At 46.0% G+C, this 18,569-nt stretch overlaps 1 protein-coding gene across 1 annotated transcript in view; it reads right to left on the bottom strand.

Moving 5' to 3' along the window:
* Positions 1–10,207: 10,207 nt before the first annotated feature.
* Positions 10,208–18,569, bottom strand: part of LOC138566649 (uncharacterized) — a 246,830-nt gene continuing 238,468 nt past the window's right edge. Inside the window, exon 6 of the mRNA XM_069644203.1 lies at positions 10,208–16,971. The gene's annotated coding sequence lies outside the window, so the exon portion shown is untranslated. The remainder of the gene's footprint in view (positions 16,972–18,569) is intronic.

Consider the following 18,569-nt stretch of genomic DNA (forward strand, 5'->3'; position numbering starts at 1 on the left):
CGTAAAAGGGATATGCCTATTTTACGACTATTGGCGTCCATAAGTATCCATTAGAGGTTCTGCTGGCAAAGCGTAATATAGAGCAGGCGGGATTTCCTGTTATTACAAAACGGAGCGTAAAAGCAACGCAAAGGTGATTTTGCCTGTTTTAGCTCTACTTTTGCAGTCCGTTTGAAAGAATGCTAAAAAAGGGCATCTTGGTGGCCCAACATCACACAGTTGCTAAGGTTGGCCGGTCCCATACGTATAGTTAGCACTTTTTTACAAATTAGCCCAATTAAGTAAAACATAATCAAAGCTTTTATTGAGTACAGAATGGAGCAGATAGGTTGATCTGCTCCATGTTTGCTTCAAGACTGCAAAGGACCAGGAGCAAGAGAAGAGGAACGCTTCGTCATCTTTCTCCTGGTCCTTCCAAGACTTGAGTTGATTATCAGCCAGTGAGCCAGTCCCTTCTCTCGTCTTAACGTGGATTTGCAATTCCCTTTTGCTCTATCGTAGATTTGGAACAGAAGTTCCATTTCAAGTGAATTATAGACTTGTCGCATTATTGAATCCCTACTTTAGTCTCCACCTACCCTTGGGATGCGTTTTTGACTCCTTGTCTCAATCAGTGTCAATCTTCCCTCTGTTTCGATTAAATTACCAATGATTTGTGACCTTTAGAGCCTAATGCACGGAAGTGTTTTACAATGGTGCAACCCATTGGAAAATGCTCCATGAATCAGGCCCTTAATCTCTTTCTCCACATCCAACATCTCTTTGACTTTTAGAGATTTCATGAACCTTCCTTTGTGGAATGCTCCGTTCTTTGATTTCCCACTGGCTCTTAGGCCTGAACTTTGTTTTGCAGCACACCTTTAACTTTCCTCTTTCAATGCTCATGATAATACTTTGTCTCAATACTTGTTAGGCTTGGAATTAAGTTTGTTTCCCAGCATGCCCCATAGTGTTTATTAGACTTTGAATGGACATATTTTCCCAGCAGTTTGATATCTCAATACTCATTTCATTTTGAATGAACTTTGAATCTCAGCAGGCATCAAACTTTATTAGGTCAATCTTTGTTAGACTTAGAATGTGTTCGGTTTCCCAGCATGCATCACGCGTCTTAATCTTAATGTTCATTCGTACCTGGATTGGACTTTTGTTTCTGAGCATATACCATATGTTGTTGTGTCAATGTTTAGAAGATTTTGAATGGATTTCTTCTTTGATCATTTCCCATACCTGCTTACCTCGGTACTTGTTTGACTTTCAGTAGACTTCAATTCCCAGCATGCATCACACTTTCTTTATATAGATGTGTGGTACACTTTTAATGGACTTTATTTCACACTTTAATACTTAATAGCCTTTGGGTAGACTTTGGTGTCCAGCTTGCATCAAATCTCTCTCTCTCTTATAATCCTTATTTGACTTTGGACCATTGGACATTATTCTCTGCCATTTGTTAAGTTTTCATGTCTCTTTTCCTTAGCATTGGACTCCTTTTCCAAAAATACATCCATTCTCTTGTTAACCTGTTCTGTCTACTTCCAACTTCCTCTGTGCAATATCTGAGCTGATGGACTTGGTTCCCAAGGTTTTCCTCCCTGAGAGGGCTATTGTCAGACCAGTCATCCCTTCTATCTCTTCGCCATCTCTCTGCTTTCTGCTTCTCTTCAGTCTGTCTCCCCTCATTCCTTCTCTTTTCCATGGCTTTCTTGACGCCTTCAGCACTCGCTCGCTGGTTTCTCTCTCCTCAGTCTCCGAGACTCCCTGGATACCTCTCCAAATCAGTCGCTCCGATGTTCCCCACCCTCTGCCTTGCTTCTCTTTCACATTTCTCAGACAGGCGAGTTCTGTGTGACTGAGTATACTTTGAAACCTATGGCATGCATGGTGCATTTTGTAACCACACAGGTATAATGTATTCAGGCATGGCTATGGACCTCGAAATATATTTCATGTTAATGCTTAAAATGTAACCAATTTTTATTTCTAGGCACCATGACGGGCTAGAAGCATGGCAGGGCAGTGGGGCGAAGAAATGGGGGTGTCATTGAATGGGTGATGGACACTGTTCAGAGAAGGGTGGGAGTAAGTGAGAGTTTCCCCCAGTTTTATACCAGAAGTAACAGCATAAATAGTAAACACGTGGGGTCATTTGCTTGACATCACATGGACCATCAATTGGGACACTTAGATACTCGGCTCATTGGAACTAGACCAAATACCCCTGTACACATATGGCTCAGACAGGGCTTTAAGTGGGGTAAGAAATCGAGAGGGGGCCCTCATTTGGGGGCGTGGCTTCTGGGAGGGCGTGGCCTAAAAAGCACGCAAATCGTAAGGTCTGCACACAAATATATATACATGTTATATATCTGTGTGCGTACCTTACTATGGTTTGTGTACTTTGCAGGCCATCTTTTCTAAACATAGAAATATGTAACATATGTTACATATTTCTATGTTTAGAAAAGATGGCCTGCAAAGTACACAAACCATAGTAAGGTACGCACACAGATATATAACATGTATATATATTTGTGTGCGTACCTTACGGTTTGCCTAGTTTTCAGGCCATGTTTTCGGGTTTATAAAAGATGGCTTTGAAAGTACACAATTCAAGCCATCTTTTATAAAGCTTTGACTACGGACAAAATTGTCCGTCCGCAAAGCTTTATAAAAGATGGCTTGAAATGTGTACTTTCAAAGCCATCTTTTATAAATCTCGAAATATGTCGAGGAATCCCCAGGTTCGCCGAGGGTTAAAGACGCCTCGGCGACCTGGGGAAACAAAGGAACAGTAACTGCCTCTGGTGACCTCTCGCGCGAGGGGTCACCAGATGCAGTTACTATGACTGACAGAAGTGGCAGCCAGTCACAGCATCGCTGTGGCTGGCTGCCACTAATGTCAGATGGCCTGACTTCATGGCAGGCGCATGCATTATCCCGTCGCGGCTGCGGCCGCGATGGGATAATGCATCCTGCCAATGTTGCGGGCGGTGGGACGGGGCCCCGGCAGGGCCCCGGCTCAGCCCCACTTTTTGGAGACTGCCGGGGCCCGGCCCCGGTAGGCCCCGGCCCACTTAAAGCACTGGGCTCAGATAACATGTAAAGTGCAAAGATCATATGCTGCCATGAACATGCAGTACATTCCATCCCTGGGTAACAATAGGCCATCATCATACATCTCTTTCCCCCATGTCAGGCAATCAATACTCACTACAAAAGAATTCTGGACTACGCATGCAGCGTGCTTGTTCTTATGAAGGTCAAGTGTGTAATATCAGTCTTATGGGACAGAAGAAACCACTTTATGGATCCACTTCTAGCTCACGAGTGCTGAACGTGAAACCACAGCCAGAAATTGGCTCCAGATCATTTGTTACACATCGCTGCAAATGGTCTTTGTGGGCACGTACCCGTTTGTGCGGCACTCTGCTTTCGAGCAGTTCCAAGATGGATGCCCGTGAGATTCCCCGTACTACCTGCAGCAGTCCAGTTTTTGCAGGTCTCTTCGACGTACGGCCCACTGCTCACGTGATCCTTTATCCGGAATCAAAGCGGACGGTGCTTCGCGTCACTTCTGCTTTTGGCGCTTCGTGAGTTCGCTTCTGTAACTTCTACTTACCTCCACTAGTCAAAACTACTTGTACCTTCCGTTCCTCCTAACTCTCTTCTCTCCCCTCATTCAGATTCTCCCTTCAGCCTTCGCCTGCACACTGTTCATTAAGATCAATCCGGCAGACCTGTTTGTTTCCCGTCTCTCCTAGACTTCCGTTAGAGAAAGTTGACTCCTTTTAGGGCTCCCCCCTCTCTCCGATTAGCTTACTCACCTGCCCATTCCTTCCAGAGTCTCCCGCTGCTCCACTACACATCCGATCTCCAGTTCTGAACAGTCTTCCTCCAACTTCGTTACTTCGTTGGTGAGAGGATTACTTTCTGCTTCCCCTTCACTGTTCTACTTTTTTCCCTCTTCTGACATCCTCCTAATTTTCCCTCTCCCGTGCTCTTAGGAGAAGCCTCCCATGTGAAATCCTTTTCTGCCATCCGTCGGGGAAGCCTCCACGTCAACTTCCTCCTGATCCAGACGAAGGGGGACTCGACCAGGGTTTTCTTCCCATTAGAGGGTTTCCCTGGCGGTCCGGCCCTTTCTCCTGGGTTACTTTATCTTGGGTAGGAGAGGCCAGGGCAGTCTCAGGGAAACTTTCACGGCTGCATTGATCCTCCGATTTGGTTTCATCGACTTGTCAAGGTGAGCTTTATAGACTTTATTATACTGCGTAATACAAAGATAACAGTAAGCAACGCCATAATATTGACAGTCGATATCCCAAATGGAACAACAAATGCAGCAACTAATGGCGGCAATGCAGGCCATGTCCCTAGAGATGCAATCCTTAAAACAGGACAATGCACAACTGCGACATCAAGTGGCCAGAGCCTTTTCTGACACTCCCCCGTCATCATTACATACAGTCATGTATGATGGTGACCCATATAAATTTAAGAAATTTCTCGACAGCTGCACAATCCAATTTACCTTTAAATCTCGTTTTTTTCCTACTGATAAAGATAAGGTGGGCTATGTGATTTCACATCTTTCTGGGCCTGCCTTAGCATGGGCAACCCCTCTAGTTACATCCAACAATGCTATCCTTGATTCCTACTCTGCTTTCAGCAACAGTCTCAAAACTATGTTTGGTAGGAAGGAAATTTCGGTAGCCACTCAAGAAAGGCTTCTCGATCTAAAACAAGGCAGTAGAGATTTACTGTGGTACATTACGCAATTCAAACAACTATCATCCGAACTGGGCTGGCCCGATGAAGGTCTTCTTACTCTTTTTCGGAGAGACCTTACAGATGAACTCAAGGATGAGGTCTCTAATGTCCCTCGCCCAGCTAACTTGGCGGATATGATCAGACTAACCATGCAAATCGATTACCGTATGCATGAACGGACCTTTGAGAAAAAAAAGAGCAAAGGAACTCGATCTCAGTCTGAGTATTCCCCAGCGATCCAAAAGTCTCATTCGCAAACCGAAGAGCCCATGCAGATCGAGGACCGATATCTGCTACTGAAAGGGAGAGGAGAAGGTCCTTAAAGCAGTGTATGTATTGTGGATCCTCCTCTCATGTTCTGAAAGATTGCCACTTAGTCCCTCCACGCCGTTCTCTGAACCAGAAGTCGGGAAACTTCAAAGCCTTACCGTTAGGGGAGGACCGGTAAGCGTACAGAAGCACTCTTCCCCATATCAGACAAGTATGTCACTCGACAATTCTCCTATTAACCAGTCCATGGTGGTAGTATCTTTGTCTCTGATATTATCTGAGAACATTATACCGGGAATTCCTGCTTTGATTGACTGCGGAGCGGCTGGAAACTTTGTGGATAATGATTGGGCAAAGAAACACGGGATTCCTCAGGTGCCAAAGACTGTTGTCACTCCCATTCAGGGAGTGGATGGTAGTCCTTTAAGCTCTGGGCCTATTAAAGAACAGACCGTTCCGCTTACGTGCATGCTGGCAAATCATAAAGAAACCCTAGTCTTCGATGTCATTAGGGCTGCCCATTACCCTATCATCCTGGGGCTCCCTTGGTTAATACTTCACAACCCGTTCATAAATTGGTCTGCTGGGACCCTCTTTCTGGGGTCAGAGTATTGTGTCCACCATTGTTTTTCTCAAGAGTCGGTGGGGACCCGCATTCCTTCTGAAGAGACACTGCATCCCCCGGTATCCTCCATAAATCAACTAGAGATTCCTGAATGTCATTTGCGATACCGATCGGTATTTGAAAACCCCGAATTTCCTACTCTGCCTCCTCATAGAAGGGATGACTGTCACATAGACTTACTTCCAAATCAACCCATTCTGTTTGGTCGTATGTATGTTCTTTCTCAACGTGAAAAGTCAGTTCTGAAAGAATATCTTCAAGCCCATCTACGTAACGGTCTTATCACCGAATCAGTGTCACCGGCGGGAGCATCACTTTTCTTTATTACCAAGAAAGACTCTGATGAGCTCCGTCCTTGTATTGGTTACCGAGGACTCAATTAAATAACCATTGCCGACAAGTATCCAATGCCTCTCATTACGGACATCATTGAAGTGGTTTGAGGGGCTTCCCTGTATACAAAACTGGATCTCCGAGGTGCATACCATCTCATACGCATTGCTCCCGGGGATGAATGGAAAACCACCTTTCGTACACCATTTGGACACTATGAATACCATGTCATGCCATTTGGCTTGGTAAATGCTCCAGCGGTCTTCCAGAGGTTCATGGACCATCTATTTGCTGACATATTATTCCGATTTGCTATCATCTATCTTGATGATATCCTTGTTTATTCCACCAACCCGTGAGATCACATTCAACATGTGAACACTGTATTGGAACGTCTTCAAGCAAACCGCCTTTACTGTAAAGTGTCGAAGTGTGAATTCCACCAGGAACAAGTAACCTATCTGGGGTTCGTGTTATCATCTCAGGGAATTTCTATGGATCCTAGAAAGGTATCAGCTGTATTTGACTGGCCCGTTCCTGCTGGGATAAAAGACATCCAGAGGTTTTTGGGATTCATACATTTTTATCGGAAATTTATTCCATGTTTCTCAGAAATCATGATTCCCATTACTCGACTTCTCAAGAAAGGTGTCTCATTTTCCTGGAATGAATCGGCTCAGAAGTCATTCGACATGTTGAAGAAAATGTTTACTTCCAAAACCATCTTGATCACCCCAGATCCATCCAAACAATTCATTGTTGAAACAGATGCTTCTCAGAATGCTTTAGGAGCTGTTCTTTTACAACTGACAGAACAGGGGGATGAACGACCTGTAGCATACCTATCCAAGACTTTCAATCCAGCAGAACTGAACTACTCTGTTCTCGAGAAAGAAGTGATGGCTATTAAGCGTGCCTTCGAAGAATGGAGACACCTACTTTTGGGATCTCCTTATCCAGTTAGGGTGCGCACAGATCTCCAAAATCTCAAAGTTCTTCAGAACGCTTATACCACTAACAGTAGACAGGCCCGATGGGCTTATTTCTTTCTGCCCTATCGGATTGAATTCACCTTCTGGCCTGGGAAACATAATTTGAGGGCAGATGCCTTATCTCGTAAGGATTCTCCGACATCCACTTTCTGCTCCGAAAAGATGTTTCCCAATGCACAATTCATTGCAGTTCTGACTGATTTCCTTCAAGAATTACGAACATCTACCAATCTTAATAAAGCGTTATGTGAAAGAATTGCTTCGACCCATCATTTTACCAAGGAAACTGAATATTACTTTCATGGAACTCAAGTACTGATTCCCATCCCTTCCTTACAACTGGAAGTGTTGAAGACTAGCCATGACTCACGAGCTGCAGGGCATCGGGGGTTCCTTTCCACCTTAGAACTAATACAACAGCATTTTTGGTGGTCATCTATAAGATCTGACGTCCGGGACTATGTTGCAGCCTGTAAAATCTGCGCTCATGCTAAGACTCCTCGATCACCACCTTTGGGATTACTAGCTAGAATGCCTATTCCAGACCGGCCTTGGCAGATCATTTCAACTGATTTCATGTCAGATCTACCCCTATCAGAAAATAAGACTGCAATCATGGTGACCATCGATTACTTCACCAAGATGGCGCATTTTACACCTTTGCGAAAGCTACCTAGTGCACCTTTCATGGCAAAAATCTTCCTCTCTGATATTTTCTCTCACCATGGTTTACCAGATACCATCGTGTCGGACAGAGGTCCCCAATACACCTCTCTCTTTTGGCAACACGTTTGTCGCAATTTGGGCTTCAAACGTGCCCTCTCTTCCGGATACCATCCCCAAACTAATGGGCAAACGGAGCGGTTGAACCAGACCCTCGAAGGTTATTTACGGTGCTTTATTTCGGCTGCTCAGGATAATTGGGTGGAGCTGCTTCCGTTTGCGGAATTTGCTTACAATAATTCCAGACATTCGGCAATCCAGACCAGTCCTTTTTTTTGTTCCTATGGCTACCATCCATCCTTTGTTCCGAATGTGTCTCCTTCTGATTCTGGTTACCCAGGTGTGGACTCTTTGGTTACTGACATTCGCGAGGGGCAGAAACTGGCTAAGCAATCTTTACAGATGGCTCAAGATCGGGCTAAAAGGAATGCTGATCGACACCGTTGTGACGATCGGGAACTTACCGTCGGAGACTCGGTGTGGTTGGCGTCCAAGTTCCTTCCTCGCCACCTGGTTCCATCTAAACTTTCTCCCAGGTACTTTGGACCATTTCAGGTTCTATCCAGGATCAACTCGGCTGCTGTCAAACTTTCTTTGCGGGCCTCTTGGTCTCGGATACATCCGGTTTTTCACCTGTCTCAGATCAAACCGGTTGTGCGAGATCGCTTTCTCTGGAATGACAGTTCTCCACCGCCTCCGATTCCCACGGATGGTGGTCCCAAGTTTGAGGTGGCTGCTATTTGTGACTCACGCTTCCGACATGGTCGATTGCAATTCCTAATCGATTGGAAGGGTTATTCGCCTGCTGGAAGGACTTGGGAGCCGGCTTCCGGAGTCCATGCGCCTTGTCTTGTGCAACGTTTCTTTCTACTTCATCCGGTTAAACCCGGGGCTCCCCCCCGAAGGAGGGGGCATACTGTTACACATCGCTACAAATGGCTTTTGTGGGCACGTACTCGTTTGTGCGGCACTCTGCTTTCGATCAGTTCCAAGATGGATGCCCACGATTCCCCGTACTACCTGCAGCGGTCCAGTTTTTGCACGTCTCTTCGAGGTACGGCCAACTGCTCACGTGATCCTTTATCCGGAATCAAAGCGGACAGTGCTTCGCGCCGCTTCTGCTTTTGGTGCTTCGTGAGTTCGCTTCTGTAACTTCTACTTACCTCCACTAATCAAAACTACTTGTACCTTCCGTTCCTCCTAACTCTGTTCTCTCCCCTCATTCAGATTCTCCCTTCAGCCTTCGCTTGCACACTGTTCATTAAGATCAATCCAGCAGACCTGTTTGTTTCCCGTCTCTCCTAGACTTCCGTTAGAGTATGTTTAGTTCTTTTAGGGCTCCCCCTCTCTCCGATTAGCTTACTCACCTGTCCATTCCTTCCAGAGTCTCTCGCTGCTCCACTACACATCCGATCTCCAGTTCTGAACAGTCTTCCTCCAACTTCGTTACTTCATTGGTGAGAGGATTACTTTCTGCTTCCCCTTCACTGTTCAACTTTTTTCCCTCTTCTGACATCCTCCTAATTTTCCCTCTCCGGTTCTCTTAGGAGAAGCCTCCCGTGTGAAATCCTTTTCTGCCATCCGTCGGGGAAGCCTCCACGTCAACTTCCTCCTGATCCAGACGAAGGGGGACTCGACCAGGGTTTTCTTCCCATTAGAGAGTTTCCCTGGCGGTCCTGCCCTTTCTCCTGGGTTACTTTATCCTGGGTAGGAGAGGCCAGGGCAGTCTCAGGGAAACTTTCACGGCTGCATTGATCCTCCCATTTGGTTTCATCGACCTGTCAAGGTGAGCTTTATAGACTTTTACAACAGCTTTATTACACTGCTTAATACAAAGATAACAAAGATAACATCATTAGCTGTGGGTGTTTTGCTGACTTAGATGGACCTGTAACAGAATAGACTCAAGGCCAAGTGGAAATAGCTACACTCCAAGTAGACCAGACCATGGACCGCGCAGATTCCAGGCCAAAGGCCGCCGCAAGGTCATAAGCTGGTAGACTAGGAGAGACCCATAGTCATATCAAGGTCCTGGAGCCAAGTATATACCGAGAGAAGCCAAGCTACCGCCCCAGGCATTGCATTATCAGCCACCAGGGTAACTGTCTCTGGGATGGGAACGGTGCAGTTCCATCAGAAATCCCTGTGGGAGTAGAATTGCCACATTCTGCACTACTCAAAGCCTCTCCACCAATTGAACCAGGAGCTTTGCTACTCGGAAGCTCTATAGTTTTGAATAGCCGATACCAGGTAATTAACGGAGACCTTCAAAGGTCTGTGTCCCCAACACCTTGCTTTACCCTTCAGTAGTCTGAAGGGTGCTTTATAAATATTGTCATTTGGACCCAAAAGGCGACACTCACATTCCAGAAATCCATTTCTAAATGTAAAGTTTCCGGCTACATGGTCACTTTCATCATTGGTTTTAAACTTGACATGAGTGCAAATAAAATGAATCCTCAAAGGGGAAATAGGGCACTGTACATATTAATAATGTGATTATAAAATACAATTTATTTACAGGGAAAGTAGATGCTCAAGGAGGAACATATGCTGACTTTAGAAACTTTGCATGCCCATTGTACTGTCAATATTGAAGTGAAAGGTTCTGAAACAGCCCTCAAAAAAGCACTCTCATCCAACCAACAAGCTCTGATGGCGATCCCTTGACTGCAGGTGTAGAGATGATTCAACGGATCGCCGCCTTCCAAACCAGGATCCATAGTCTGGTCACCAGGAGGTCAGATGCAAAAATAAGGTCTCAATATCTGGATGGTTTGCCGCCTTGAATGTCATACTGTATGTTGCTTAACCGTTGCCTTCGGCTTGCTCCCTAAGCTACCCGGCTAGTGGCCAGGTTAAGGGAACGCTAGGAAACGGGTGCAGCAGATCGGAATCAAGTAGAACATATAAAATAGCTGGTCTCCCCTGCTACCCTCCTTCCATCGCTCTCCTGCCACACCTCAGCTCACTCTAGCACTGCATGTTTTCTATGCATTCACACAACAGAGCAGGGGAGGCTATGGGCCATTCAATATCAGACCAGTTAGCGTATCTCCGAACAATTGAATCATATCAATGGATGGATTGAAGCTATCATTTATCCAGGTGTCACCTTTAGAGGTAACACCAATGAACTGACGTTACATATCTTACACGTTGAGCGTCACAGAGTGCCTTCGTAGTGTCCCCTGTACCCTTTTGTAGAATTGAAACTGCAATAAGGTTTTTCCCTAAATATAGTTTCATTTTCCAGATATCTCTGAACCATCTACTTAATTTGTTCTTCCTCTCCCTTTCCACATACCAAGGACGGCTTGTCCTAGACATGGGCACACTACACACTCTGACGAAGCCTTAGCATTGGGAGACAACTAGAGTGATAATAAGTGCAATATTAATGACTATGACATAAGGGCTTTAGTGTGTTCCTGCATTTGGGCACTATATCTGATAAGTCATTTTGAGAACCTTGGGGATTTGGTCTTGTTCGGATAGCAACTCCTTTTGCTGTGTAATTTGGGGAACCTCTCCATTAGGCAACATTTCTATTAAGTGTTGAGGAGAGCCAGAGCGTTGAGTGTTGTTACTGATCAGTTCTTGGGATAGCCGTACACTTTGGGCACTATTTAGTTCTTTAGGTAGAATTGCTCTGGGCACTATTTCTTTTGATGGGTACCGCAGGAGCCCCTCCCCTGGGCACTGTAGATGATGGCAGGGCTCCCTTCGTTGGGCACTATTTCTCATCAGTAGTTTGCAGAGATCACTCCTAGGGGCACAACAATGATATGTAATTTGCTAAACTCCTTTTCGTTGAGCATTCTGATGATATGGAATCTGGGAAGCTTGTGGGCACTATTTCCAATATGTGCTCTATGCACCCTTTCAGTAGGCTCTATTTCTCCTGGTAGGTACTCTAGGAGCCCCTCCTTTGGGCACTGCAGATGATGGCAAGGCCCCCTTCTTTGGGCCCTATTTCTCATCAGTAGTTTGCAGAGAACACTCCTAGGGGCACAACAATGATAAGAAATGTTCTCTGCTCACTGCCTTCAGCACTCTGGTGATATGCATTCTGGGAAGCATTGTGACAACATTTCTGAGAAGTACTTTGGGGTACCTCTTCCTTTTGGTACTCTGTTTGGCAAGTTCTTCCAGAAGTCCCATCTTTAGGCACTGTTCATCATCACTGATTTTCCTAGGCCCCTCCTTCAGGGCACAAAGACAATAACACGTTATTAGTTATTGGGCTTTTTTAAAATCAGAATGTCTGATTTGTGATTTGGGGAGACCCCCTGGTTACTATTCCTGGAAAATTATTGGGGGAGGGACTCACTTGGGCATTGGTTTCAATTGGTAATTCAGAAAAGGACTTCCTCCTGTCCACCACACACTACAGCTCACATAATGTGGACAGTGTCACTTGGATTAAGATTATGCCAAAAGCTTGTAAATTGATGTAAAGTTCATCAAAACAACTACATCGTCCACTGGATGTTTTTGTTGGTTTTCAGGGGGGGAAGTCTTTGGACCATTATTTTTCTAAATACAGATTCCTTATTCGGTCAGTCGATTCTGACAATCTATACAGTTTTCATATCAATGGTTGCTTACACATTGTATTTTCAATCCATTCTGAAATGTTCCTCTGAAAAGGAGCTCAGTGTAGCTTGCAAATCAGCAGAAGTATGGTCTTGTGTAGCCTTGTATTCTGTTGTCAGGTTTGTCTTTGATTTTAAGTTCTTTCTGTCGCAGATGAACTCCTCATTCTTTAAATCGGTTCCATCTGTTAGCAGATGAATTTGTTATTTGCCTGTCACACTGAAATTCTGTCTGCTAGCGGGTGAATCCTTTATTCTAGGAATCACAGTCCCATCTGATAGCAGATGAACCCTTCATTGTCTGAGTCTTAGTTCTGTCTTCTGTCAATGAATCCTTCATTCATGGTGTCTCAGTATGTCTAATGACAGATATATGGACCTTACATTCTTAGAGTCAATTCTGCCAATGTAGATTCTAGGTGTTTGCTGTCAGATTGTAGAATGTCTGTCTACTGGCAGATACATTTCTCATTCTTGGAATCTCCGTTCTGTCTCATGGCGGATGAACCCTTCATTCTTGGAGTGTTAGTTATAGCTGTTAGCAGAAATACACTACGCTCATGAATTCTCTGTTCTGATGTCAGAAGAACACTTCCTTATTAGAGTAAATTACAGCTGTTGGATGATGAATTCTTGGGTGTCACATTGGATTCCTATATGCTGGCAGATGAACCCTTCATTCTTGGAGTGTTAGTTATAGCTGTTAGCAGAAATACACTACGCTCATGAATTCTCTGTTCTGATGTCAGAAGAACACTTCCTTATTACAGTGAATTACAGCTGTTGGATGATGAATTCTTGGGTGTCACATTGGATTCCTATATGCTGGCAGATGAACCCTTCATTCTTGGAGTGTTAGTTATAGCTGTTAGCAGAAATACACTACGCTCATGAATTCTCTGTTCTGATGTCAGAAGAACACTTCCTTATTAGAGTAAATTACAGCTGTTGGATGATGAATTCTTGGGTGTCACATTGGATTCCTATATGCTGGCAGATGAACCCTTCATTCTTGGAGTGTTAGTTATAGCTGTTAGCAGAAATACACTACGCTCATGAATTCTCTGTTCTGATGTCAGAAGAACACTTCCTTATTAGAGTAAATTACAGCTGTTGGATGATGAATTCTTGGGTGTCACATTGGATTCCTATATGCTGGCAGATGAATCCTTCATTCTTGGAGTGTTAGTTCTAGCTGCTGGCAGAACGATCCTACGCTCATGAATGAGCTGTTCTAATGTCAGAAGAACACTTCTTTCTTAGAGTAAATTACAGCTGTTGGATAATTAACTTTTCTTTTTTGGTGTCCAATTGGATTTCTATATGCTGGCAGATGAATCCTTCATTTATGGAATCTCAGTTGTGTCTGGTGGCAGATGAGTCTTTCATTCTTGGAGACATAGATCTGCCCATTACATCCGGAAAGGCCATCCAAACACCCAATGCCATCTACTGGAAGAAGATAACTTTATATTCTCCTAGTATTGAAGACATTATTATCTGGATATGCATCATATAGTAGTTGAGGTTATTCTTACACTCTTTCTTGAGTGGACATGGATAGGAGGGGTCTTGTGGGTCCTTGGCACACACTAGGATAGATGCTGAAGGAGTAGTCCAGTGTGCCTCTGGATGGCAGTAGGGTGGACGCATCAGGTAATTCTCCTATGGTCCTGTGGATGGTAGTAAGGTTGAAGCTTCCAGAAGTAGCTATGTGTGTACCTGCATTACATTAGGGTGGATGCCTCAGAATGTGGTCCTGTGAGCTCTGGCTTTTAGTAGTGTGGATACTGGAAGGGTTGTTGTGTCTGTACCTGGATATTAGTAGGTTGGATGCCTCAGGTAGTTCTCCTATGGTTCTCTGGATGGTAGTAGGGTGGCTGCTTCAGGAAGTAGCTCTGTGAGACCTGGCTTGCAGTAGGGTGCATGCTGGTAGGGATGTTGTGTCGGTACCTGGATATTAGTAGGTTGGATGCCTCAGGTAGTTCTCCTTTGGTTCTCTGGATGGCAGTATGGTGGGTGCTTCAGGAAGTCGTTCTGTGAGACCTGGCTTGCAGTAGGGTGCAAGCTGGAAGGGATGTTGTGTCGGTACCTGGATATTAGTAGGTTGGATGCCTCAGGTAGTTCTCCTATGGTTCTCTGGATGGTAGTAGGGTGGCTGCTTCAGGAAGTAGCTCTGTGAGACCTGGCTTGCAGTAGGGTGCATGCTGGTAGGGATGTTGTGTCGGTACCTGGATATTAGTAGGTTGGATGCCTCAGGTAGTTCTCCTTTGGTTCTCTGGATGGCAGTATGGTGGGTGCTTCAGGAAGTAGTTCTGTGAGACCTGGCTTGCAGTAGGGTGCAAGCTGGAAGGGATGTTGTGTTGGTACCTGGATATTAGTAGGTTGGATGCCTCAGGTAGTTCTCCTATGGTTCTCTGGATGGCAGTATGGTGGATGCTTCAGGAAGTAGCTCTGTAAGACCTGGCTTGCAGTAGGGTGCATGCTGGTAGGGATGTTGTGTCGGTACCTGGATATTAGTAGGTTGGATGCCTCAGGTAGTTCTCCTTTGGTTCTCTGGATGGCAGTATGGTGGGTGCTTCAGGAAGTAGTTCTGTGAGACCTGGCTTGCAGTAGGGTGCAAGCTGGAAGGGATGTTGTGTCGGTACCTGGATATTAGTAGGTTGGATGCCTCAGGTAGTTCTCCTCTGGTTCTCTGGATGGTAGTAGGGTGGCTGCTTCAGGAAGTAGCTCTGTGAGACCTGGCTTGCAGTAGGGTGCATGCTGGTAGGGATGTTGTGTCTTTACCTGGATATTAGTAGGTTGGATGCCTCAGGTAGTTCTCCTGTGGTTCTCTGGATGGTAGTAGGGTGGCTGCTTCAGGAAGTAGTTCTGTGAGACCTGGCTTGCAGTAGGGTGCATGCTGGTAGGGATGTTGTGTCGGTACCTGGATATTAGTAGGTTGGATGCCTCAGGTAGTTCTCCTTTGGTTCTCTGGATGGCAGTATGGTGGGTGCTTCAGGAAGTAGTTCTGTGAGACCTGGCTTGCAGTAGGGTGCAATCTGGAAGGGATGTTGTGTTGGTACCTGGATATTAGTAGGTTGGATGCCTCAGGTAGTTCTCCTATGGTTCTCTGGATGGCAGTATGGTGGATGCTTCAGGAAGTAGCTCTGTGAGACCTGGCTTGCAGTAGGGTGGATGCCCCAGGATGTCATTCTGTGAGATCTGGCTTGCAGCAGTGTGGATACTATAAGGGTTGTTGTGTCGGTATCTGGATATTAGTAGGTTGGATGCCTCAGGTAGTCCTCCTATGGTTTCCTGGATGGCAGTAGGGTGGGTGCTTCAGGAAGTAGCTCTGTGAGACCTGGCTTGCAGTAGGGTGCATGCTGGAAGGGATGTTGTGTCTGTACCTGGATATCAGTAGGGTGGATGCCTCAGGAAATTGTCTGGTGGATCTCTGGATGGTAGTAGGGTAGATGCCTCAGAAAATGGTCCTGGCAAGCCCTGATTGGCAGTAGGGTGATACTACAAGAGTTGCCTTGTGTGTACCTGGGTAACATTAGGGTATCAGAAGTTGCCCTGTGGGCATCTGGATGGCAGTCGGGTAGATGCTTCAGGAAGTGCCCCCAAATGTTCCTAGATGGTTGTCGTTTGGAAGCTAAGTGGTCATGGATGTACCGGGACAGTTGTAGGTGGACGCCTCTCGAAGTGTCCATGTGATCCCTGACTGGCACTAGGGCGGCACTTCGTCATTTGGTACTGGGAGCCCCTAACTAGCAGTAGAGTGGATTATGCAGGGAAGGCCCTGTGTGTGTCTGGATGGCAGTGGGGTGCATGTCTTGGAAAGTGGTCCCGTGAGTCCCTGACTAGCAATGAATGACACCTGCAGCACTGTTCCTTTGTATCTCCTGCTGAATTTAAGGTGGTGGCTAAAGGGATTGGTCTTGCATATCACTGGCCGGTAGTAGGATAGTGCTGTGGTACTGATCCTATAGCCTGGATGCTGCAGGAGTGATCAAGTGGGTCTATATTGACTTGCTGGAGGCTAAAGGTATTGCTCTTGCATGTCCCTGTCCAGAAGTATGGTACTGCTGTGGAAGTGATCCAGTGGCCTGGATGCTGCAGTGATCATGTGGGACTATGTTGGCTTTAGTGTGTCAGCTGAAGTGATAAGCATTTGCCGGAGTGGCAGTAGCATGGGAACTGCTGGATGAGGTTGTGAAGGTCATTAAATACTCCTTGGCTTTCACTCATAGTAGGTGGACCATTCAGGGGCTAGAGGATCTTGTCTCTCCTTGTCTGTTAGTATTAGTCGGGTGGATGATGCAGGGCCGGATGAACTTGTCTCTCCTTGGCTGTCAGTGGTCGTCATGTAGATTTGGTGGGGCTGTTCTTGTCTCTCCATGCATGTCAGGCCTGGTGAGGTGGATGCCGGAGGGGTGATCTAGCCATTTCATTGCTGTCAGAGGTGGTGAATTGGATGCCCTTTGGGTGGCCTGATCACACTTTTGTCAGTGTTAGGGTGTACCCTGTTGGTGACAGTGGTGTCACTCCTTGGCTGTCAGTGGTAGCCCATAGGTTGTTGTAGGAATCCACATGGTCATTCATTTCCATTGCCATTGATTAGGCGGCTCTGATTTTGTTGATGAGGATTTTCATCTCAGCGATTCAGCTGTGCCTGAAAGAGAAAGAGAGCAGCAGAGTTGAGTGTTGCGGACACGGTACACATTTTAGGCAGGACTTAACTTTCGTATTAAAATACAGTACACTTGAATAAAACAACATGCAGCCATTATCGTTGGGGCAGGGGGGTTGATGCCAGGGACATTAATAAACTTTACAGCAGCACTTACGAATGTCATGGCAGTCTACTAGTCTATCAAGGTTGATTATGTCCCATTGGGACCTTTCTTCAGGCCTCCTCCCTCTGCCATGGTCACTACAGCAGCAAATGCTCAAGCTCAAGCGACAGCAGGAGACGAAGCGTTCTGTGCCATTAGCATTTGGGTGAGCACATGGGAGGGGAGTATGCCGTGCTCAAATGGGGGTCCGTTGCTGAAGAGTGGGATGAGATGCATCACCATCTCTGTTTGAACTCATCAGTGCCATTGTAGATATCCTACTTCTAGTGGATGCCAGTCTCCCTGTGCAGGCCCCAGACTGGAAAGGCGAATGGAACAGTGGAGATCTGGTGATGGGCTGATTATCACCAGTTAATGCTTGTGCTTGTCGTAATTCATTACTGTACCACACACACATTACCCCACGAGTACCAGAAGGCAATCTTGGACAAGAGCACCAAAGAGTTATAAAGAGTACTTTGATGAATCCAATGGAGTCATCACAGATTCCCAAGCATTAGCCTCCTCCTATGTGGCCAGAGGACGGCAGCCGCTACCTGATCCTGACCCTGGGTCCGGCTATATGAGGGCGGATCACATGAGATGAGAGGAGATACCCACCGGGAGATGTCATGGCTTTATTGGATGAGGTGTCGTATCCCCCCTTTTCCCATGAGGAAGAACCCCTGCTGCCCAATACCCTAATGGCCTATTGCCATGCTAGTTTTCCTTCATGTAGAACTGATCTTCCATGTGGAACCTTTGAGAAAGGCCCTCCAAGTATGATGCATCAGAAACCATCAATGGACTTCAATTGCCACAACCACCTAAGTACTGAGATGAGGAGGATGAAGGAACTGATACAGAGCACATGACCGTCAAGCGTAAGGAGCATGCTAGTTGTTGGATAAAAATACCTGTGCACGAGACCTTTAAAAATGGTAACTGAACACTCAGCGAGAGCACAGGGGAAGACGTGGCATCTCCATTGACGGCAGACAGAGGCTGGAGGCACAGGCCGGTGTGCGGAATCTGGAGGCAGGATCCGGTGTTCAGAAGCTGGAGGCGCGTGCCAGTGTGGCGGAGCAGAGGAGCTTGCCAGCAGTGGACAGAAAAGTGGTGCAAGGAAGGCGTGCCGTGGAGACGCCAGTAAACATTAGAGAATCCCTGGGCATTCGGCAGCCAGGAGAAGCAATGATGTCCTTATCAAGTGACGAAGAGAAGCCAGCGAGCAGGAGAGAAGCTGTGAAAGAAGCTGGAGTGTTGGAAGCCAGCGGGAAAGGTATGCAGCGTAATTGCAAGCAAGACTGAAGATGCTATTCGTAGCCAGTGAGTCCACAAGATTGGGGATACTAGGGCATTGCAGCAACCACACCGAAGAATTTGAACATTGTGAAGTTAAGGAAAGTGAAATGCCAAAAAGATTGTTTGTTAA

The sequence above is a fragment of the Ambystoma mexicanum genome, chromosome 1p (genome assembly GCF_040938575.1).
Source record: "Ambystoma mexicanum isolate Mex_15411 chromosome 1p, UKY_AmexF1_1, whole genome shotgun sequence".
Taxonomy (NCBI): Eukaryota; Metazoa; Chordata; class Amphibia; order Caudata; family Ambystomatidae; genus Ambystoma; species Ambystoma mexicanum.